Source organism: Pleurodeles waltl, chromosome 5 (genome assembly GCF_031143425.1).
Source record: "Pleurodeles waltl isolate 20211129_DDA chromosome 5, aPleWal1.hap1.20221129, whole genome shotgun sequence".
Taxonomy (NCBI): Eukaryota; Metazoa; Chordata; class Amphibia; order Caudata; family Salamandridae; genus Pleurodeles; species Pleurodeles waltl.
In genome coordinates, this window is record NC_090444.1 from 1,373,432,984 (window position 1) to 1,373,457,819 (window position 24,836).

General features: G+C 45.9%; 1 protein-coding gene across 1 annotated transcript in view; it reads left to right on the plus strand.

Annotated features, from left to right (window-relative positions):
* The window catches only part of HMGN3 (high mobility group nucleosomal binding domain 3), a 76,564-nt gene that overhangs the window by 49,980 nt on the left and 1,748 nt on the right, over positions 1-24,836 (plus strand). The window lies entirely within an intron of this gene.

Here is a 24,836-nt window from a genome sequence, read left to right on the forward strand (position 1 = left end):
AGTGTGGAGTGACTTATAAATTCACTACACCTTACCATCCACAAACTAATGGCTTAGTTGAGAGATTCAACAAGACATTAAAGGGCATGATCATGGGGCTCCCAGAAAAACTCAAAAGGAGATGGGATGTCCTCCTGCCATGTCTGCTTTTCGCTTACAGGGAGGTACCACAGAAGGGAGTAGGGTTCTCACCCTTTGAACTTCTGTTTGGTCATCCTGTAAGGGGACCACTTGCCCTTGTTAAAGAAGGCTGGGAGAGACCTCTCCATGAGCCTAAACAGGACATAGTGGACTATGTACTTGGCCTTCGCTCTAGAATGGCAGAGTACATGGAAAAGGCAACCAAAAACCTTGAGGCCAGCCAACAGCTCCAGAAGTTTTGGTATGACCAAAAGGCTGCACTGGTTGAGTTCCAACCAGGGCAGAAAGTCTGGGTTCTGGAGCCTGTGGCTCCCAGGGCACTCCAGGACAAATGGAGTGGCCCTTACCCAGTACTAGAGAGGAAGAGTCAGGTCACCTACTTGGTGGACCTGGGCACAAGCAGGAGCCCCAAAAGGGTGATCCATGTAAACCGCCTTAAGCTCTTCCACGACAGGGCTGATGTCAATCTGTTGATGGTAACAGATGAGGATCAGGAGGCAGAGAGTGAACCTCTCCCTGATCTTCTGTCATCAGACCCAAAAGATGGTACAGTAGATGGAGTGATCTACTCAGACACCCTCTCTGGCCAACAGCAAGCTGATTGTAGGAGAGTCCTACAACAGTTTCCTGAACTCTTCTCCTTAACCCCTGGTCAGACACACCTGTGTACCCATGATGTGGACACAGGAGACAGCATGCCTGTCAAGAACAAAATCTTTAGACAGTCTGACCATGTTAAGGAAAGCATCAAGGTGGAAGTCCACAAGATGCTGGAATTGGGAGTCATTGAGCGCTCTGACAGCCCCTGGGCTAGCCCAGTGGTCTTAGTCCCCAAACCTCACACCACAGATGGAAAGAAAGAGATGAGGTTTTGTGTGGACTACAGAGGGCTCAATTCTGTCACCAAGACAGATGCTCATCCAATTCCAAGAGCTGATGAGCTCATTGATAAATTAGGTGCTGCCAAATTTCTAAGTACCTTTGACTTGACAGCAGGGTACTGGCAAATAAAAATGGCACCTGGAGCAAAAGAAAAGACAGCATTCTCCACACCTGATGGGCATTATCAGTTTACTGTTATGCCCTTTGGTTTAAAGAATGCCCCTGCCACCTTCCAAAGGTTGGTGAATCAAGTCCTTGCTGGCTTGGAGTCCTTTAGCACAGCTTATCTTGATGATATTGCTGTCTTTAGCTCCACCTGGCAGGATCACCTGGTCCACCTGAGGAAGGTTTTGAAGGCTCTGCAATCTGCAGGCCTCTCTATCAAGGCATCCAAATGCCAGATAGGGCAGGGAACTGTGGTTTACTTGGGACACCTTGTAGGTGGAGGCCAAGTTCAGCCACTCCAACCCAAGATCCAGACTATTCTGGACTGGGTAGCTCCAAAAACCCAGACTCAAGTCAGGGCATTCCTTGGCTTGACTGGGTACTACAGGAGGTTTGTGAAGGGATATGGATCCATTGTGACAGCCCTCACTGAGCTCACCTCCAAGAAAATGCCCAAGAAAGTGAACTGGACTGTGGACTGCCAACAGGCCTTTGACACCCTGAAACAGGCAATGTGCTCAGCACCAGTTCTCAAAGCTCCAGATTATTCTAAGCAGTTCATTGTGCAGACTGATGCCTCTGAACATGGGATAGGGGCAGTTTTGTCCCAAACAAATGATGATGGCCTTGACCAGCCTGTTGCTTTCATTAGCAGGAGGTTACTCCCCAGGGAGCAGCGTTGGAGTGCCATTGAGAGGGAGGCCTTTGCTGTGGTCTGGTCCCTGAAGAAGCTGAGACCATACCTCTTTGGGACTCACTTCCTAGTTCAAACTGACCACAGACCTCTCAAATGGCTGATGCAAATGAAAGGTGAAAATCCTAAACTGTTGAGGTGGTCCATCTCCCTACAGGGAATGGACTTTATAGTGGAACACAGACCTGGGACTGCCCATGCCAATGCAGATGGCCTTTCCAGGTTCTTCCACTTAGAAAATGAAGACTCTCTTGGGAAAGGTTAGTCTCATCCTCTTTCGTTTGGGGGGGGGTTGTGTAAGGAAATGCCTCCTTGGCATGGTTGCCCCCTGACTTTTTGCCTTTGCTGATGCTATGTTTACAATTGAAAGTGTGCTGAGGCCTGCTAACCAGGCCCCAGCACCAGTGTTCTTTCCCTAACCTGTACTTTTGTATCCACAATTGGCAGACCCTGGCATCCAGATAAGTCCCTTGTAACTGGTACTTCTAGTACCAAGGGCCCTGATGCCAAGGAAGGTCTCTATGGGATGCAGCATGTCTTATGCCACCCTGGAGACCTCTCACTCAGCACAGACACACTGCTTGCCAGCTTGTGTGTGCTAGTGAGGACAAAACGAGTAAGTCGACATGGCACTCCCCTCAGGGTGCCATGCCAGCCTCTCACTGCCTATGCAGTATAGGTAAGACACCCCTCTAGCAGGCCTTACAGCCCTAAGGCAGGGTGCACTATACCATAGGTGAGGGTACCAGTGCATGAGCATGGTACCCCTACAGTGTCTAAACAAAACCTTAGACATTGTAAGTGCAGGGTAGCCATAAGAGTATATGGTCTGGGAGTCTGTCAAACACGAACTCCACAGCACCATAATGGCTACACTGAAAACTGGGAAGTTTGGTATCAAACTTCTCAGCACAATAAATGCACACTGATGCCAGTGTACATTTTATTGTAAAATACACCCCAGAGGGCACCTTAGAGGTGCCCCCTGAAACTTAACCGACTATCTGTGTAGGCTGACTAGTTTTAGCAGCCTGCCACAAACCGAGACATGTTGCTGGCCCCATGGGGAGAGTGCCTTTGTCACTCTGAGGCCAGTAACAAAGCCTGCACTGGGTGGAGATGCTAACACCTCTCCCAGGCAGGAATTGTCACACCTGGCGGTGAGCCTCAAAGGCTCACCTCCTTTGTGCCAACCCAGCAGGACACTCCAGCTAGTGGAGTTGCCCGCCCCCTCCGGCCAGGCCCCACTTTTGGCGGCAAGGCCGGAGAAAATAATGAGAATAACAAGGAGGAGTCACTGGCCAGTCAGGACAGCCCCTAAGGTGTCCTGAGCTGAGGTGACTCTAACTTTTAGAAATCCTCCATCTTGCAGATGGAGGATTCCCCCAATAGGGTTAGGATTGTGACCCCCTCCCCTTGGGAGGAGGCACAAAGAGGGTGTACCCACCCTCAGGGCTAGTAGCCATTGGCTACTAACCCCCCAGACCTAAACACGCCCTTAAATTTAGTATTTAAGGGCTACCCTGAACCCTAGAAAATTAGATTCCTGCAACAAGAAGAAGGACTGCCCAGCTGAAAACCCCTGCAGCGGAAGACCAGAAGACGACAACTGCCTTGGCTCCAGAAACTCACCGGCCTGTCTCCTGCCTTCCAAAGATCCTGCTCCAGCGACGCCTTCCAAAGGGACCAGCGACCTCGACATCCTCTGAGGACTGCCCCTGCTTCGAAAAGACAAGAAACTCCCGAGGACAGCGGACCTGCTCCAAGAAAAGCTGCAACTTTGTTTCCAGCAGCTTTAAAGAACCCTGCAAGCTCCCCGCAAAAGGCGTGAGACTTGCAACACTGCACCCGGCGACCCCGACTCGGCTGGTGGCGATCCAACACCTCAGGAGGGACCCCAGGACTACTCTGATACTGTGAGTACCAAAACCTGTCCCCCCTGAGCCCCCACAGCGCCGCCTGCAGAGGGAATCCCGAGGCTTCCCCTGACCGCGACTCTTTGAACCTAAAGTCCCGACGCCTGGGAGAGACCCTGCACCCGCAGCCCCCAGGACCTGAAGGACCGGACTTTCACTGGAGGAGTGACCCCCAGGAGTCCCTCTCCCTTGCCCAAGTGGAGGTTTCCCCGAGGAACCCCCCCCTTGCCTGCCTGCAGCGCTGAAGAGATCCCGAGATCTCTCATAGACTAACATTGAAAACCCGACGCTTGTTTCTACACTGCACCCGGCCGCCCCCGCGCTGCTGAGGGTGAAATTTCTGTGTGGACTTGTGTCCCCCCCGGTGCCCTACAAAACCCCCCTGGTCTGCCCTCCGAAGACGCGGGTACTTACCTGCAAGCAGACCGGAACCGGGGCACCCCCTTCTCTCCATTCTAGCCTATGTGTTTTGGGCACCACTTTGAACTCTGCACCTGACCGGCTCTGAGCTGCTGGTGTGGTGACTTTGGGGTTGCTCTGAACCCCCAACGGTGGGCTACCTTGGACCAAGAACTGAACCCTGTAAGTGTCTTACTTACCTGGTAAAACTAACAAATACTTACCTCCCCTAGGAACTGTGAAAATTGCACTGTGTCCACTTTTAAAACAGCTATTTGTGAATAACTTGAAAAGTATACATGCAATTTTGATGATTTGAAGTTCCTAAAGTACTTACCTGCAATACCTTTCGAACGAGCTATTACATGTAGAATTTGAACCTGTGGTTCTTAAAATAAACTAAGAAAAGATATTTTTCTATATAAAAACCTATTGGCTGGATTTGTCTCTGAGTGTGTGTACCTCATTTATTGTCTATGTGTATGTACAACAAATGCTTAACACTACTCCTTGGATAAGCCTACTGCTCGACCACACTACCACAAAATAGAGCATTAGTATTATCTATTTTTTACCACTATTTTACCTCTAAGGGGAACCCTTGGACTCTGTGCATGCTATTCCTTACTTTGAAATAGCACATACAGAGCCAACTTCCTACACCACTCTTCCCCCAATCAAAATGAAAAGGAAACTTGCCTTTCAACAAAAGGACAAGCAACCACAGGCAAAAGTGGCAAGGAAAACAACCCCGCCACCGTCTCCACCACCATCAACACATGCATCACCAGCAACAACTCCACCACTGATGCACTCACCAGCTCATACTACAATGAGTCAGGATGATCCCGATGCATGGGACCTTTACGATGCTCCAGTGTCTGACAACAGCCCAGACTCCTACCCCACAAAACCGTCACCACCTGAGGACAGTACATCCTACACACAGGTGGTCGCAAGGGCAGCCGAATTTCACAACGTCACCTTACATTCTGAACCAATTGAGGATGACTTTCTGTTTAACACCCTATCCTCCACCCATAGCCAGTTCCAAAGCCTTCCCATGCTCCCAGGAATGCTAAAACATTCAAAGCAAATATTTCAGGCAAGATACGACAGAGCTCATTGGGATGAAATGCAACATTTCATCGAACACTTACCCAAGGAGTTCCAAAAAAGAGCGCAACAGGTGGTAGAAGAAGGACAAAGTATCTCAAATAATCAGATATGGTCTTCCATGGATGCAGCAGATACAGCTTCAAGGACAAACACTGCAATCACGATACGAAGGCACGCATGGCTGCGCACTTCAGGGTTCAAGCCGGAAATCCAACAAGCTGTGCTCAATATGCCATTTAATGAACAGCAATTGTTTGGGCCGGAGGTTGACACTGCCATTGAGAAACTCAAAAAAGACACCAATACAGCCAAAGCCATGGGCGTACTCTACTCCCCGCAGAGCAGAGGCACATTTCGGAAAACACCTTTTAGGGGAGGGTTTCGAGGTCAACCCACAGAAACCACAACCTCACAAACAAGGCCTACTTACCAGGGTCAATATCAGAGGAGGTTTTCGGGGACAATAGAGGGGGCCAATTCCCAAGAAATCGAGAAATTCCAAGGCCCCAAAACTCCTCAAAATAAACAGTGACTCACAAGTGACACAACCCCATCACATAACACCTGTGGGGGGGAAGACTAAGCCAATTTTACAAACTTTGGGAGGAAATAACAGACACCTGGGTCTTAGCAATTATCCAGCATGGTTATTGCATAGAATTTCACCAATTCCCTCCAAACGTCCCACCGAAAACACACAATATGTCAAAACAACATATAGATCTTCTAGGACTAGAAGTTCAAGCATTGCTACAAAAGGACGCAATAGAATTAGTGCCAAATCTACAAAAAACACAGGAGTTTACTCACTGTACTTTCTAATACCCAAAAAGGACAAAACTCTGAGACCAATACTAGATCTCAGAACACTAAATACCTACATCAAATCAGACCACTTTCACATGGTCACGTTACAAGATGTAATCCCACTGCTCAAACAGCAAGATTACATGACCACATTAGACCTAAAAGATGCATATTTCCATATACCAATACATCCTTCACACAGGAAATACCTAGGGTTCGTATTCCAAGGAATACATTACCAATTCAAAGTGTTGCCATTCGGAATAACAACTGCGCCAAGAGTTTTTACAAAATGCCTGGCAGTAGTAGCTGCACATATCAGAAGGCAGCAAATACATGTGTTCCCGTACTTAGACGACTGGTTAATCAAAACCAACACGCTAAGACAATGTTCACAGCACACAAACTACGTCATACAGACCCTTCACAGGCTAGGTTTCTCGATCAACTACGCAAAGTCACACCTTTTGCCGTGTCAAACACAGCAATACTTAGGAGCGACAATCAACACAGCAAAAGGGATTGCCACTCCAAGTCCACAAAGGGTTCAAACATTTCACAAGGTAATACAGGCCATGTATCCAACACAAAAGATACAAGTCAAAATGGTAATGAAACTCCTAGGCATGATGTCTTCATGCATAGCCATTGTCCCAAACGCAAGATTGCACATGCGGCCCTTACAACAGTGCCTAGCATCACAATGGTCACAAGCACAGGGTCAACTTCTAGATCTGGTGTTGATAGACCGCCAAACATACATCTCGCTTCTATGGTGGAACAGGACAAATTTAAACCGAGGGCGGCCTTTCCAAGACCCAGTGCCACAATACGTCATAACGACAGATGCTTCCATGACAGGGTGGGGAGCACACCTCAATCAACACAGCATCGAAGGACAATGGGACATACATCAGAGGCAGTTTCACATAAATCACTTAGAACTGTTAGCAGTATTTCTAGCGCTGAAAGCATTTCAACCCATAATAACCCAAAAATACATTCTTGTCAAAACAGACAACATGACAACAATGTATTATCTAAACAAACAAGGAGAGACACACTCGACACAGTTGTGCCTCCTAACACAAAAAATATGGCATTGGGCGATTCACAACCACATTCGCCTAATAGCACAATTTATTCCAGGGATTCAGAACCAGTTGGCAGACAATCTCTCTCGATCACCAACAAACCCACGAATGGGAAATTCACCCCCAAATACTAAACAATTACTTTCAAATTTGGGGAACACCTCAAATAGATCTATTTGCAACAAAAGAAAACTCAAAATGCCAAAACTTCGCATCCAGGTACCCACAAGATCAATCCCAAGGCAATGCTCTATGGATGAACTGGTCAGGGATATTTGCGTACGCTTTTCCCCCTCTCCCTCTCCTTCCATATCTAGTAAACAGGTTGAGTCAAAACCAACTCAAACTCATACTAATAGCACCAACATGGGCAAGGCAACCTTGGTACACAACACTACTAGACCTTTCAGTAGTACCTCATGTCAAACTACCCAACAGACCAGATCTGTTAACACAACACAAACAACAGATCCAACATCCAAATCCAGCATCGTTGAATCTAGCAATTTGGCTCCTGAAATCCTAGAATTCGGGCACTTAGACCTCACACAGGAATGTATGGAGGTCATAAAACAAGCTAGAAAACCTACCACTAGACACTGCTATGCAAATAAGTGGAAAAGATTTGTTTATTACTGCCATAATAATCAAATTCAACCTTTACACGCATCTGCAAAAGAAATAGTAGGATACTTACTACATTTGCAAAAATCTAACCTTGCTTTCTCTTCCATTAAAATACATCTTACGGCAATTTCTGCTTACCTACAAATTACGCACTCAATTTCATTGTTTAGGATACCAGTCATAAAGGTGTTTATGGAAGGCCTAAAGAGAATTATACCACCAAGAACACCACCAGTTCCTTCATGGAACCTCAACATTGTCCTAACACGACTCATGGGTCCACCTTTTGAGCCCATGCACTCTTGTGAAATGCAATACTTAACGTGGAAAGTTGCATTTTTAATTGCCATCACATCTCTAAGAAGAGTGAGTGAGATTCAAGCATTTACCATTCAAGAACCATTTATTCAAATACACAAAAATAAAGTTGTTCTACGGACCAATCCTAAATTTTTACCAACAGTAATCTCACCGTTCAACCTAAATCAAACGGTAGAATTACCAGTGTTCTTCCCACAACCAGATTCGGTAGCCGAAAGAGCACTACATACATTAGACATCAAAAGAGCACTAATGTACTACATTGACAGAACAAAACTAATTCGAAAGACAAAACAACTATTTATCGCCTTTCAAAAACCTCATACAGGAAATCCAATTTCAAAACAAGGCATTGCTAGATGGATACGTAAGTGCATTCAAACCTACTATCTTAAAGCTAAAAGAGAACTGCCTATTACACCAAAGGCACACTCCACCAGAAAGAAAGGGGCTACCATGGCCTTTCTAGGTAATATTCCAATGAACGAAATATGTAAGGCAGCAACATGGTCTACGCCTCATACATTTACCAAGCACTACTGTGTAGATGTGCTAACTGCACAACAGGCAACAGTAGGTCAAGCTGTATTAAGAACATTATTTCAAACTAGTTCAACTCCTACAGGCTGAACCACCGCTTTTGGGGAGATAACTGCTTACTAGTCTATGCACAGCATGTGTATCTGCAGCTACACATGCCATCGAACGGAAAATGTCACTTACCCAGTGTACATCTGTTCGTGGCATTAGTCACTGCAGATTCACATGCTCCCACCCGCCTCCCCGGGAGCCTGTAGCCGTTTAGAAGTAGATCTTAAACATTTGTACATTTGTAAATATATTACTTAAAACTTTATTATGTACATACGCATTCACTCCATTGCATGGGCACTATTACTAGCATACACAACTCCTACCTCACCCTCTGCGGGCAAAACAATCTAAGATGGAGTCGACGCCCATGCGCAATGGAGTCGAAATGGGAGGAGTCCCTCGGTCTTGTGACTCAAAGACTTCTTCGAAGAAAAACAACTTGTAACACTCCGAGCCCAACACCAGATGGCGGACTGTGCACAGCATGTGAATCTGCAGCGACTAATGCCACGAACAGATGTACACTGGGTAAGTGACATTTTCCATATATATATATATATATATATATATTCGATGGCATGTGTAGCTGCAGATGCACATGCTTTGCACATCCCACCATCTAATGTTGGGCTCGGAGTGTTACAAGATGTTGTTCTTCGAAGAAGTCTTTTCGAGTCACGAGATCGAGGGACTCCTCCCCTTTCGGCTCCATTGCGCATGGGCATAGACTCCATCTTAGATTGTTTTCTTTCCGCCATCTGGTTCGGACGTGTTCCTTTTCGCTCCGTGTTTCGGTTCGGAAAGATAGTTAGAATCTCGGAAAATTCGACGGTATTGTTTGCGTTCGGCATTGAGTTAAGTTACAACAGATCGACACCGAATTTTGAAGAGCTCCGGTGGCCCTTCGGGGTTTTTGATCCCCCGTCGGGGCCTGGTCGGCCCGACCACGTGTCTCTTCAAGGCTAATGGAACGGACCCCATTCCGCTTCTGCCCCAAATGTCACAACAAGTATCCTTATACAGATGAGCATCTGGTCTGGCACTTGTTTGTCTCCAGAACACAAAGAAGATACTTGTGAAGCCTGTCAAGCGTTTCGGTCGAGGAAGACATTAAGAGACCGAAGAGCGAGAAGACTACAGATGGTGTCGGCGCCGACAGGACAAAAACAGTTAGAGGAAGAAGAAACCTTCTCCATTGAGGATTCGGACTCGGATGAGGTCTAACCCGAGCAGACGCCGAAAAACCGTGAGCAAGACGTCGATACGCAAAGCTCACGGAAAGACCACTAAAGCCCAGGGGACGCCAGCAGGCCATGGCTTAACCCGAAAAATAGGTGACCGATCATCGGCACCGAAAAAGGGCACGCATGTGTCAGACATCAGACTCCGGTCGAGATACCGGCACAGAGCAGACTCGACAGCGGGTCAGCGCAAGTTCGGCACAGAGGGCGGCACTGAAACGAGTCGGCACCGAGAGACGGGAACGCCGAAAATTAGTGTCATCGGAGCCGAAAAAGACTACGGAAAAAGTTTCCATTCCGAAACATCCGGCCTCGGAACCGAAAACAAGTTCCTACACAGAGGAACAAGGACTGTCCTCACAAATGCAAGGACATAGGTTCGGACAAGAACTAGAGTCAATGGAGCCAGATTACACTCGGAAGGCTCCACATCCAAAAAGACACAGGGAAGATAAGTACTCTTCCCCCAATTAGGATGAAAAGAAGACTTGCCTTTCAAGAAAGACAAGCAGCCACAGGCAAAGGTGGCAAGACAAGTAACCCCGCCACCATCTCCACCACGCTCAACGCACACATCACCGGTAGCCACTCCACCACTGATGCAGTCCCCAACTCATACTGGAATGAGTCAAGATGATCCCGATGCATGGGATCTTTATGATGCGCCAGTATCAGATAACAGCCCAGACTGTTATCCAGCGAGACCGTCGCCACCTGAGGACAGTACAGCCTGCACACAGGTGTCAAGAGCAGCGGCGTTTCATAATGTCACCCTGCATGCAGAGCCTATTGAGGATGACTTTTTATTTAACACACTATCCTCCACACATAGCCAATACCAAAGTCTCCCTATGCTACCTGGAATGCTAAAACACTCCAAACAGGTGTTTCAAGAGCCTGTGAAGGGCAGGGCCATAACCCCAGGGGGGAAGAAATACAAGCCACCGCCAACAGACCCTGTATACATCACGCAGCAATTAACACCAGACTCTGTGGTAGTAGGGGCAGCTCGCAAGAGAGCGAACTCACACACCTCAGGAGATGGGCCACCTCCAGACAAGGAGAGTCGCAAGTTCGACGCTGCAGGAAAAAGGGTTGCAGCACAAGCGGCTAACCAATGGCGCATTGCCAACTGACAGGCATTGTTGGCGAGATATGATAGGGCTCATTGGGACAAAATGCAACATTTCATTGAACACTTGCCCAAAGAGTTCCTAAAAAGGGCACAACAGGTGGTGGAGGAAGAACAGAGTATCTCGAACAATCAGATACGCTCGTCAATGGATGCAGCAGATACAGCTGCTAGGACAGTAAATACAGCAGTGACCATAAGGAGACACGCATGGCTGCGTACATCAGGATTCAAGCCGGAAATACAACAGCCCGTGCTGAATATGCCATTTAACGGACAGCAGTTGTTTGGGCTGGAGGTTTACACTGCTATCAAAACTTAAAAAGGACACTGATACGGCCAAAGCCATGGGCGCACTCTACTCCCCACAGAGCAGAGGCACATTTTGTAAAACAGTTTCGAGGGGGGTTTTGAGGACAAAGTACAGAACCCACAACCTCACAAACAAGGCCCACTTATCAGAGCCAATATTAGCGGGGAAATTTTCGGGGACAATATAGGAGGCCAATTCCAAAAGAGTAGAGGGAAGTTCCAAAGTCCCAAAACTCCTCAAAACAAGCAGTGACTTTGACGTCACAAATCCCCAACACAACACCTGTGGGGGGGAAGACTAAACAAGTTCTACAAACATTGGGAGGAAATAACAGACACTTGGGTCCTAGCAATTATCCAGCATGGTTATTGCATAGAATTTCTCAAATTCCCTCCAAATGTCCCACCGAAAACACACTATGTCAAAACACATGGATCTTCTACAACTAGAGGTCCAAGCGTTGTTACAAAAAGATGCAATAGAACTGGTACCAATTCATCAGAGGAACAGGAGTTTACTCGCTGTACTTTCTCATACCCAAAAAGGACAAAACTCTAAGACCTATATTAGATCTCAGAACATTAAATACCTACATCAAATCAGATCACTTTCACATGGTGACATTACAGGACGTAATCCCATTGCTCAAACAACAAGACTACATGACAACACTAGACCTAAAGGATGCATACTTCCATATACCGATACATCCACGCAAAGTATGTCATAGAAACCCTCCACAAACTAGGTTTCTCACTCAACTACACAAAGTCACACCTTCAGCCGTGTTAAACACAGCAATACTTAGGGGTGACAATCGACACAACAAAAGGGATTGCCACTCCAAGTCCACAAAGGGTACAGGCATTTCACAATGTGATACAGGCCATGTATCCAAAACAAAGGATACAAGTCAAGATAGTGATGAAACTACTAGGCATGATGTCCTCATGCATAGCCATTGTCCCAAACGCAAGGTTGCACATGCGGCCCTTACAACAGTGCCTAGCATCACAATGGTCACAGGCACAACTTCTAGATCTAGTGTTGATAGACCGCCAAACATACACCTCGCTTCAATGGTGGAACAATATAAATTTAAACCAAGGATGGCCTTTCCAAGACCCAGTGCCTCAATACGTAATAACGACAGATGCCTCCATGATAGGGTGGGGAGCACACCTCCATCAACACAGCATCCAAGGACAATGGGACATTCAGCAGAGACAGTTTCACATAAATCACTTAGAACTACTGGCAGTATTTCTAGCGTTAAAGGCATTTCAAACCATAATAAGACACAAACACATTTGTCAAAACAAGACAACATGACAACGATGTATTATCTGAACAAACGGGGAGGAACACTCGACACAGTTGGTCTCCTGGCACAGAGAATATGGCATTGGGCGATTCACAACCACATTCACCTAATAGCACAGTTTATTCCAGGCATTCAGAATCAGTTTGCAGACAATCTCTCTCGGGATCACCAACAGATCCACGAATGGGAGATTCACCCCCAAATACTAAACACTTACTTCCAAAGATGGGGAAAACCACAAATAGACCTATTTGCAACAAAAGAAAACGCAAAATGCCAAAACTTCGCATCCAGATACCCACAAGATCAGTCTCAGGGCAATGCATTATGGATGAGCTGGTAAGGGATATTTGCATACACTTTTCCCCCTCTCCCACTCCTTCCGTATCTAGTAAACAAATTGAGTCAAAACAAACTCAAACTCATACTAATAGCACCAACCTGGGCAAGACAACCTTGGTACACAACACTACTAGACCTCTCAGTAGTGCCTCATATCAAGCTTCCAAACAGACCAGATCTGTTAACTCAACACAAACAGATCAGGCATCCAAATCCAGCATCACTGAATCTAGCAATTTGGCTCCTGAAGTCTTAGAATTCGGACATCTAGACCTTACACAGGAATGTATGGAGGTCATAAAACAAGCAAGGAAACCAACCACAAGACATTGCTATGCAAATAAGTGGAAAAAAATTGTTTATTATTGCCATAATAATCAAATTCAGCCATTACACGCATCTGCTAAAAACATCGTAAGCTACTTACTGCATTTACAAAAGTCAAAGCTAGCTTTTTTATCCATTAAAATACATCTTACCGCAATTTCAGCTGATCTGCAAATTACACACTCAACTTCATTATTTAGGATCCCAGTCATAAAAGCATTTATGGAGGGCCTAAAAAGAATTATTCCACCAAGAACGCTACCAGTTCCTTCGTGGAACCTTAACATTGTCTTAACACGACTCATGGGTCCACCTTTTGAACCCATGCACTCATGTGAGATACAATATTTAACATGGAAAGTAGCGTTTCTCATTGCCATCACATCTCTAAGAGTAAGTGAAATACAGGCATTTACCATACAAGAACCCTTTATTCAAATACACAAGCATAAAGTAGTTTTAAGAACTAACCCAAAGTTCTTACCAAAAGTCATATCACCGTTTCACTTAAATCAAACAGTAGAGCTACCAGTGTTCTTTCCTGAACCAGATTCTGTAGCTGAAAGAGCACTAGATACATTAGACATCAAAAGAGCTTTAATGTACTACATTGATAGAACAAAACAAATACGGAAAACAAAACAACTGTTCGTTGCTTTTCAAAAACCTCATACAGGGAATCCAATATCCCAACAAGGCAGTGCCAGATGGATAGTTAAATGTATTCAAACCTGTTATCTCAAAGCAAAAAGAGAACTGCCTATAACACCAAGGGCACATTCAACTAGGAAGAAAGGTGCTACTATGGCCTTTCTAGGAAACCTTCCAATGACTGAAATATGTAAGGCAGCCACATGGTCTACGCCTCATACATTCACCAAACATTACTGCGTGGATGTGTTAACACAACAAGCCACAGTAGGACAAGCAGTACTACGAACTTTATTTCAAACAACTTCAACTCCTACAGGCTGAGCCACCGCTTTTGGGGAGATAACTGCTTACTAGTCTATGCAAAGCATGTGTATCTGCAGCTACACATGCCATTGAACGGAAAATGTCACTTACCCAGTGTACATCTGTTCGTGGCATTAGTCGCTGCAGATTCACATGCGTCCACCCGCCTCCCCGGGAGCCTGTAGCCGTTTCGAAGTTGATCTTGAACATTTGTAAATATATCACTTTAAACCACATTATGTACATACATATTTACTCCATTGCATGGGCACTATTACTATAATACACAACTCTTACCTCACCCTCTGCGGGGAAAACAATCTAAGATGGAGTCGACGCCCATGCGCAATGGAGCCGAAAGGGGAGGAGTCCCTCGATCTATATAGTACATATGTAAATACATTGTTGCATGGACATCTTTTCTTTCCTACTATCCATTTTTTCACTACTTCAATCTCCCTCCTATAGGGAAACAATCTAACAAAGAACTCGATGTACATGCTTAGTATTACTGAGAGGAAGTCACTCAATCCTGTGACTCAAACTTTCTTAAAACAAAAACAAGTTGTACCACTCCAAACCCAGCACTAGATGGCGAGCTTATGCACAGCATGTGAATCTGCAGCACTACATGCCACGAACAGATTTCTACTGATAAGTAACATTTTCCTCTCCATAACCACTTGGGAAATCCAACAATTAACAGTAAAATGACAGCCAATCATCAGTACATGGGCCATAGATAGTCCTTCACCGCTATTGCCACTTTCTTTCTTCGCTGCTCCCACTGTTGAGATAAGTGCCTATGGCCCCAGGCTGTTTCTTTACTGATTCATCCTGCTTGCTGTGTACTTAAATATGCTGTTTTTACTGTTTATGAGGGTGTTAATCTTTTTCTTCTAGCGTAGCCGTGGGAATGCCTGCCACTCCTCCACTAACTTGGCTGTAATGCACTGCAATGCTCAGGGGCTCATCCGGTGCTCGAAGAGGGCACTGCAATGACTACACGACCCTCATGCTTTCCCCTCAGGCTCCCTGGCTGGTGCAAGTCATCAACTAAAGAAAGAGATACAATGCAACTGACTGGTGCCTGACACTATACCTTACCTCCAGCTCGCCTGGAGCATTACGCCCCTCACCGGGGTCAGTAAACTGTAACAAGCACATAACGCACTCTTCTGTCTAGGACACCGGCCCGGGCAGGAGTGCCATTCACAAGATAGAGGGTGTTTTGGTGTCCCGGTAAGCCTCTGTATCCCATAATTGCCCCCCTGGGCCTCTTGAGTTACAGGCCTTTTCCTTGCCATTGGCCCCTGGGCCTTCAGTTTGGCTGGGAAACCCCCACCACTGCTATTGCCTGCTATACTGCCCTGGTGACCCCAGGTCCTATAATTTGCCTTCTGCACCTCCCTGGTATCTCCAGACCCCACACCCTGACACTGGTGACCCCAGTAAGCATAAATGCCACTATTGAGTGACATTGAGAAATCCTAGGCAGAGGAGGAAAATGTTACTTACCCGCCCATTGACGAGCACTTCTGTGAGATCATTGGCACCTCCATGTGGAGCACAGTTATGCAGGCAGTGGCCCCCCTGGAGCAGAAATTACTACAGTATGCAGAACTCTGCAGCAAACCCCTCCCAGTGAAGTTAGACACCTGTGAGCTCACGCCCCCACTTCCTCCGGGTCAAGCTTCCCAACCTGCACCACCTCCTAAATTGAAAAGGGACCCCAGCCCAGGTGTTGACCTGGATGCGTTTGATAGGTCCCGGGCCATAAAGGCCCCTTTTAGCCTATCTATGAAAGCAGACCCTTAAGCCCTGGGCCCTTCAGGGGCCTCTCAGGCTCTTTCCACCCTCCCCCCTAGCTTGCCCCCCCCCCCCCCCTCACTGGAGACAGTGACTCTCAATCCAGCTTGGAGGAAACCAAGACAAGGGGTCCCAGCCATGGTGCTGTCCCACCCCAAACCCAAGCTTCTGATGGCTCACCTGCTGACGCACCCCAAGAGACGTTCGACCTGCTCAAACCATAGCTTCTGGTTCATCCACGCTTGACGGTGTGGACTCCTGTTAAGGTTGTGACATATATTGCGGACTGACTCCGCTAGCCACTCGATAGGGAGGTCTGTAATCGCTTGCATGCCGATTGCCATCGCCCTTCTCTATGTGACAGAGTGACGGTGACCCTCGAGATAGATGAGCACATAGTGACTTTCATGGGAAAGTTTATGCGCAATGTCCAAAAAAGGGATCAACCGGTCCTGGCACGCCTGCCAAGACAAGATATTGGATGTGTCAGGGTGACTAACCCGCGTCCTGGACATGGCGGAAGAGGTGAAGGTGTCGGGGGGGCCTTCTTTCAGGCTGGGCCCAGCCAGGGCCAAGAGGAGTATTATCTTTTTGGGGAATGCCAGTTGCACCATATCGACTAAGAGGCGCTGTTGGCTCCTCATCAAGATTGACCCCAAATTAGGGGACCTCGCTGCAACAGAGGCGGGTCCAGTCGCTCAAGGAGGATTGTTCGGCGGCCCTTTTGTTCAGGAGCTGAGCAAGTTCATCCAGACATTCATTAACCCCTCCCATGCCCGGGACAAGCTGGTCTCGTCCAGGCACATGGTTGCTGTGTGCCTGGGACAAGACCAGCTTGTCCTGCACTGGGCCCACGGGGGAGGCGCTAGCGCTCTCCTCCATGGGCCCCCCACCCCTCTGTCGGGGATGAAAGGGTAATCGCTTCCCCTTTCACCCCCCCCCCCCAGTGACCGCTGATGTCAGCGTGCAAATGGCGTGCTGACCTCATCAGAGGTCACCTTGGATCTTCCAGCGCGATCCCAGAAGAGAAATGCTTTTGCACCAGAGGTGGGGCAGGAGAGACAAAGGAAAGGAAATACCTTTCCTATCCTTTCTTGTCTCTCACAGCATTTCTGCTGGCCATAACTGCCCCTCTTGGGGGCAGATTGACCTATTTTTGGAAGGCCCATCTGCCCCCAAGCGGGGCAGAAAGCCCACCAAAGACCAGGGATTTTTTTTATTTTTATTTTTATTTATTTTTTCTCCGAAATTTAGAGGTTGGGGTACGGCCATACCCCCACCCCAAATAAATGGGGCCAAAGTTGTTCTGCCCATCAGTGGGCAGATTGGGCAATTACACTTGATCCACACCCCAGGGGGACAGAAAGTCTACTAGATTCCAGGGAATACAAAAACTAAAAGAAAATAGTGGCCTGGTTATGCCACCACCCGAACTGAAGGGGTTAACAGTCTTTCAGCTCTCCCCCGCACACTAAAACATCTTATCCCATGGCAAGCAAGAGGACATTTGATTATTTTTGGTTTTTGGTTTACATTTGGGCAATGAGAGCTTGGTAATTCTCAAAATCATCCTACTTGGAATGGTGAGGGCCGAACTTTTTTTTTTTTTTTTTTTTTCATTATTCTTTTTTTTTACTTTGGGAGGCTGCCATGTAGAAAAATCCACAAGACCTAGACACATCTGAAAACTGAACATCTGGTTGATTCCAGGGTGGTGTGCTTCACATGCACCCCGCACCATTTCCTTACCCACAAAGCCCTGCAAACCTCCAACTTTGCTAGAAAGCACACATTTTTCCCACATTTTTTTGATGGAACCTTCAGGAATCCACAAAATTCCTACCACCCAGCATTCTCATCTATACTGATCAAAATGCTGCTGCACTTGTCAGCCTAAAAATGTTTTTTCAAACTGCCCTTTTGGACCCACTTTGGTTCCCCCCTCAATTTCAACATGTTTTTGGCTCTTCCCTGTCGGTCACTTGGCCCACCTACACAAGTGAGGTATCCTTTTTTACCAGGAGACTGAGGGGAATGTTGGGTGGCAGGAAATTTGTCCTGGTGCGGTGATCCCACACAAATGTGGGAAAGTTTTGATTTTTCTTTTTTTAGCTAAATTTGAGGTTTGCTGAGGATTCTGGTTAAGAAAACATTGGGGGATCCACGCAAGTCACACCTCCCTGGACTCCTCTGTGTCTAGTTTTCAGAAATGTCTGGGTTTGGTAGGTTTCCCTAGATGGCTGCTGAGCCCAGGACCAAAAACGCAGGTGCTTCCCCCTGTTTTCTTTGGGAAAATGTGATGTGTCAACATTGTGTTTTGTGGCTTTTCCTGTCGCAGGCGCTAGGCCTACCCACACAAGTGAGGTACTATTTTTATCGGGAGACTTTGGGGAACATAGAATAGCAAAACAAGTGTTATTGCCCCTTGTCTTTCGAATTTTTTTTCCCTTCCAAATATAAGACAGTGTGTAAAAAAAGACATCTATTTGAGAAATGACTTGTAATTTACATGCTAGTATGGGCACCTCAAAATTCAGAGATGTGCAAATAACCACTGCTCCTCAACGCCTTATCTTGTGCCCATTTTGGAAATACAAAGGTTTTCTTTAACTATTTTTCAATCTTTATATTTCAGCAAATAAATTGCTGTATAGAATGCAGATCCACTGCAAGGTGCAGCTTATTTATTGGCTCTGGGTACCTAGGGTTCTTGATGAACCTACAAGCCCTATATATCCCTGCAACCAGAAGAGTCCAGCAGACGCAACTGTATGTTGCTTTCAAAAATCTGACATCGCAGGAAAATGTTACAGTAAAACATAGAGAAAAATGGCTGTTTTTTCACCTCCATTTCAATATTTGTTTATTTCAGTTATTTTCTGTAGGAAACCCTTGTAGGATCTACACAAATTACCCATTGCTGAATTCAGAATTTTGTCTACTTTTCAGAAATGTTTAGGTTTCTGGGATCCAGCATTGGTTTCACACCCATTTCTGTCACTGACTGGAAATAGGCTGAAAGCATAAAAAATCGTAAAAATGGGGTATGTCCCAGTAAAATGCCAAAAGTGTGTTTAAAAAAAAAAAATTGGTTTTTTGATTCAAGTCTGCCTGTTTCCTGGAAGATGGGAAGCTGGTGATTTTAGCACCGCAAACCCTTTGATGCCATTTTCAGGGGGAAAAAACCACAAGCCTTCCGCATTGTGTTTTTTTTTTTTTTTTTTTTTTTTTTTTTTTTTTTTTTTTTAACGAAATGTTCAGTGTTTTGGCTAATTTCTTGGTCTCCTTCAGGGGAACCCACAAAGTCTGGGTACTTCTAGAATCCCTAGGATGTTGGGGAGAAAAGGACGCATATTTGGTGTGAGTAGCTTATGTGGACAAAAGGTTAGGAGGGCCTAAGCGCACCCTGCCCCAAATTGCCAAAAAAAGGCCTGGCATCTGAGGGGGAAAAGGCCTGGCAGCGAAGGGGTTAAACTGATCTTTATGCTTGGGTTTTCACTGGTGATGGTAGAGGCAGGGGGCAATCGGCTATCCAGTCGGAAGCATGGATGGTACCAGGACGCTTCCAAATTGAGAGCCTTCTACCCCACCAGACCCTTTCCCAAGTATAGGGGCGCAAGAGGTGGACACAGAGGTGGAGGCTCCCATGGCTTGTCCCAAGTGAGTGTCCAATCATTTCCACTTCACACATTGGGGGGCAGACTTTGAAATGTTCTTCCCAACTGGGCGTCTGTCACCTTCGATGTGCAGGTGCTATAAACCATACAGGGTGTCCACATCAAGTTTTTTTTTTTTTTTTTTTTTTTTTTTTTTTTTTTTTTTTGGGGCTCACCTACCCAAAGAAAACCTCCCATTCCATTGATTTTGGACACAGGTATCAGACTTGCTTCACAAAGGCATGATTCAGTACATCCCCCATCCGGCAGAATTAATAAGCAATTTATTCCTTGTGGAGAAGCAGGATAGTGGCCAATATCCTGTCATCGATCTGAGGAATTCTGTGAGTGGCTGGTCTACTGCCACTTCAAGATGGAGGGAATCCATCTGCTACAGGACATCCTCCAACTCCACGGTTGGCTGGTACGTCTCGATCTCATAGACTCCTACTTAACTGTCCTGGTCTCCCCTCCCTCTCCCATCGCCGGTTCCTCTAGTTTCAGTGGCGGAGGCAAGCATTTGAGTTTTCAACGCTTCCATTCAGCCTGTCTTCCGCCTGTGGTGCTTTTCCAAGGTGATGTGCCTGGTGATAGTTTCTCAGAGCTCTGAGTCCGGTTGATCATCTACTCGCGGGATCTCTTCATGAGATCCCGCCCTCCTCCCCTCCCAGTTCTGCGTTCACACCTCCAGATGGCAGTTTCTCTCGTAGTCTCTCGGCTTCATTATCAATGGGCTGAAGTCTGTCCTCATACACACCCATCTCTGGTGTTCTTGGGCTTTGTGGTGTACGTGGTACAGGTCACGCTCAGTCTTACGTCATGTAAAATAAATAGGATCAGGCGCAAATTGCATTGGCAGGTAGTCAAACAGTCAACTTCACTCCGCCAGATTGTGAGGGTAGTCGGCCTGTTGTCTTCCTCAATGCAGGCTATATTCCCAGGCACTCTTCACTACCGTGCCGTGCAGCGTCTCAAAGCTGTCCATTTATGGAGGCCTCACATATTCTCAGGTAGTGCCATTAACAGACGACACAAGGAGGTAAAATACAGTGGTGGCATGCTCGGGCGAAGGCCTGGAATGGCCAAGCGATATTTGCTCACTTCCGACCTTGTCATGGAATCTCGGTGGCTCGGGCCAGGGGGGTCACGCTGTGATGCGTTCTCCACAAAGGACTATGGTCCGCTCAAGAAAAATCCATGCACATGAGCTGCCTTAACTCCTGGCAGGATCGTTCGCGGTAAAATGTTGGACCAAGAACCAGTCAAAATGCTGTGTCCTTCTCAAGATGGACAATGTGGCAGCGGTGCAAAGCTCTTTTGGATCTGGCCAGGGAATATTGCTTCTATCATCCGGTCTTGACTGCTCAACACCTCCTGGGGGTAGCCAATCAGATTGCCTATTGGTGATCCGGACACCTGAAAGACACACGTCTCTGGCAACCAAAACCCTCTCTTTTAGGCCAGTCAGTCCCAATGGGGCCTTTTCTCAGTGCGTTTGTTTGTGTCATGTCTCGATCACTAACTGCCCAGGTACTTCAGCTGGAACCTGGAGCAACTGCCAGACGCGTTTCTCCAGGACTGACACCTGGAACCGGGGTATGCCTTTCCTCCATTTGCAATGAAAACTTGCCTCAGAGTTGGTGCTGATAACTCTGGTCTGCAGACTGCAAGTTTGGAATTAGGTTCTACTGGAACATTATTGGGACTTTCTAATCCCTCTACCCTACCTTCTGGATCTCCTCTGAAATCTCGACTGGAATCCCCATCCGCTAGTACAGTAGGGTGTCTCTGTCACTTATTTCTTGGAGGATTACAGGGAATACTAGAAAAAGTCCCAAGAATTTGAGGACATACTGCAGCTCTCCTCTCCAAGGTGTCGGCAGAGAACACCATTAAACACTATGGATATGCATGATATCGATGGATGGGCTGGTGTCGCCAGTGATACCTGGATCCAGTGAGGGCAGAGGTTGTCCATATCCTGAATTTCCTGGCCTCGCTAGCCTCGGAGGGTCTAGCCTATAGATCGATTAACATCTTTAGGTCTGCAATCTCGGCAGGACATACACTAGTGGGCGATCACCCAGTGGGAGAACATCCACTGGTGAGGAAGGTAATGAGAGGTATCCCCTTGTCCTTGTCCCCAAAACCTAGGTATTTGGCATTGAGGGATGTCAAGCAGGTTCTCAATCTATTTATATCCTGGCCAACCAACAAATATCTTTCGCTTAAAGAACTCAGTCAAACTGGCCACCCTGTTATGTCTCATATCTTGCAGAAGGGTATCAGATGCTCAGGCAGGTAGGGTGTTCACCCCGGAGGGAGTTAAATTCCAGATTACGAGATAGACCAAATGCAATTCACAGGTAGTATTGTATCCTTCTTTTCTAGACTTCCCAAAGTTGTGTGGTCAGATGTATCATATGCTACAAGGCTATGACGGCGTACCTCCACCCCCATGTTTAGAGATGATAGTTGATCGCCCTCTTGAATCCCTTTCGGACAGTCCTCTATGACTATTGCTATATGGGTCTGCTGGGCCATACAAGAAGCTGGTATTGATACCAAAATGTTTGGGGCCCACCCGATTGGGGGCCCTGGCCTTAAAGAGGTTCTCTCTTAGGGCTTGTCTAGAGAATATCGTCAATGCAGCGGATTGGTCTTCGTGCTCTACTTTTAAGAGATTCTACTTTAAACTGGTCCTTAACATGGCATCGCTTGTGGTGTGAAAGCTTTAAACTAGCATAATCCTCACCTCTGGTCCTGACATAGAATGAAAAATTTCCTAATAGAAAGTTTAAATTCTATTCAGGACACATAGGCGAGAATTAACCCACCCATTCTGGCAAGCCTAACCCCACCCTGGGAGACATTTTTCGTAAAGATGAGGATAAATTACATGGTATTGTCATTAATATCTGCCCTTATTGAAATATTGTGTTTCTTGTTTACTGTCATCTGCATTTCACATAACCTTGTATGCTGGTGAAAGTATGGAAAGTCATTGGGGTATGTTTCTTCTCACTTAAGATCTAATGAGTCCAAGCATGACTGAAAGAAATGGTCGGTCACAGGAAGAAAGAGGAGGTGGCAATAGGGGTGAAGAACCATCTATGGCCCATGGACTGAGGATTGGAGGTTGTGTTACTGTTAATTGTTGGATTTCCTAAGTGGTTCTAGGAAATCTAGATTTTGTTAACTGGCTGCTATAATAAAGTGGTGAAGAAAGAATACCATAATCTTCACCTCCATGCCCTTAATAGAATTGAAACGTTTCATTACAATAGCTAGCAAATATTTCATTGTGTAGTATTGAGATTAAAAAACATCCCAAAAAAAAAAAAATAGGCACACTGTGCCGGACATTCAACTTAGTGTCTGTTTGCTCTTTTGAGTTGTGAGCTTGTGCCACCCTGACTGAGAGAATTTTATAACTGTTCACTAACCTGAGAGTCCCACGTGTAAAGGTTTGTAAGTGTTTCAATTTTGTGAGCCAGAGTAGGCAAAAGTGGCAAACTCAGTCCCCCCCCCCCCCCCCCCCCCCCAATTCCCTGTAGTCCTTTTATGGCCTATGAACCACAGAATAGGGCCTGACAGATAATAACAATCTCCATAGAAATGCTATCCTTCTGTAGACCTCAACCTTTTTATCCACCCTGGGCCCTCTGCAAACTGTCAAGACTATCTTTTAAAGCCATTCAAGGGTTAGCCCCATTTTTTTTTTTTTTTTTTTAATAATTTAGCCCTATACATCTCTGCATGCAACTTAGTCAGAGAATCAGCACTTCCTAACTGTACAGAAACTGTGTGTGGAAAGTTTCAGGGTGCTCTAACAAGCCGGGGCAAAAAAGTTGCGTTTCCCATGTTAATCCCAATGGGACCTTTGGATAGGACTACAGCCTGAACCACTGGACGGAATTATAACACATTTGGCAGAAAGCTAGCTTTCGGTACGCAGATTGTGCTTTTGCTTTGGTGTAAATCCATTCAGGACTTTTGGAAATATTAAATGGAAAACAAATGTGTATATTTCTAGCCACGAAAAAAGCCAAGCGCCTGCAAAAAAAACAAACAAAAAAATATATGTATACACACACACACACACTGGAAAAAAACGTCACAGGGACGTTCTAGTTAGGCTCACATTTTAAACATACAAAACCATTGAAATTTATCTGTTTTAGTTAGTTATCTTAAGTAAATATGACTCGTGCACTTGCCATGCAAGTTTCTCCGTAATTCTTTTTTTACTGCAAGTATTACGTTGATGTTATCAAATGTCATGAGTGCTGTAATTTGTTGGGTGATTGGCAGTGCATGGCGAGGGCACGAGTTATAGTTACGTTATGGCACAAGATATAGTTATTTAAGATAGCCAACTATAACAGGTGAAGTTCTATAACGTTGTACGTTTAAAATGTGAGCCTATTATGTCCCTGTAACCTTTGTTTTCTTTGAATTTCTTTTTTTTATTTTTTTTTATTTTTATTCTATTTCCTAACTATAATGTCCCTGAAACAGGCCGTGCTATAGAGAGAGAGAGATATACACACACTCCTGAAGGTGCAAACGCCTATTTATTATGGATTCTCCCAATGAGATTCTGTTGCATCAGACTTTTCTCAGGAGGAACGGGGATAGAGTGACCAAGTGAATATACTTTTACAAAAATTGTGAAGAGGCTAACTCAGTGCCTGTACTGTGGGCACCATATTGGAACAGTGTTACCAATATCATCAGCCCAAATTGCGGAATATAATATCACCACAGATATTCGGATAATTACAGGTATAGACTTGACGTATAACATAAACACATGCAATTTCAGTCAATAGCTCGTTACCTAGTCAATCAATATTTTTTATCATACATATCATAAATTAACAGAGCTGCAGCTTGGTGAGCGGGATAGCAGTTGAATTAACATGCCCATGCATGTCTTTATATACTTTATTCAGCATCTGTTCACCAATGGG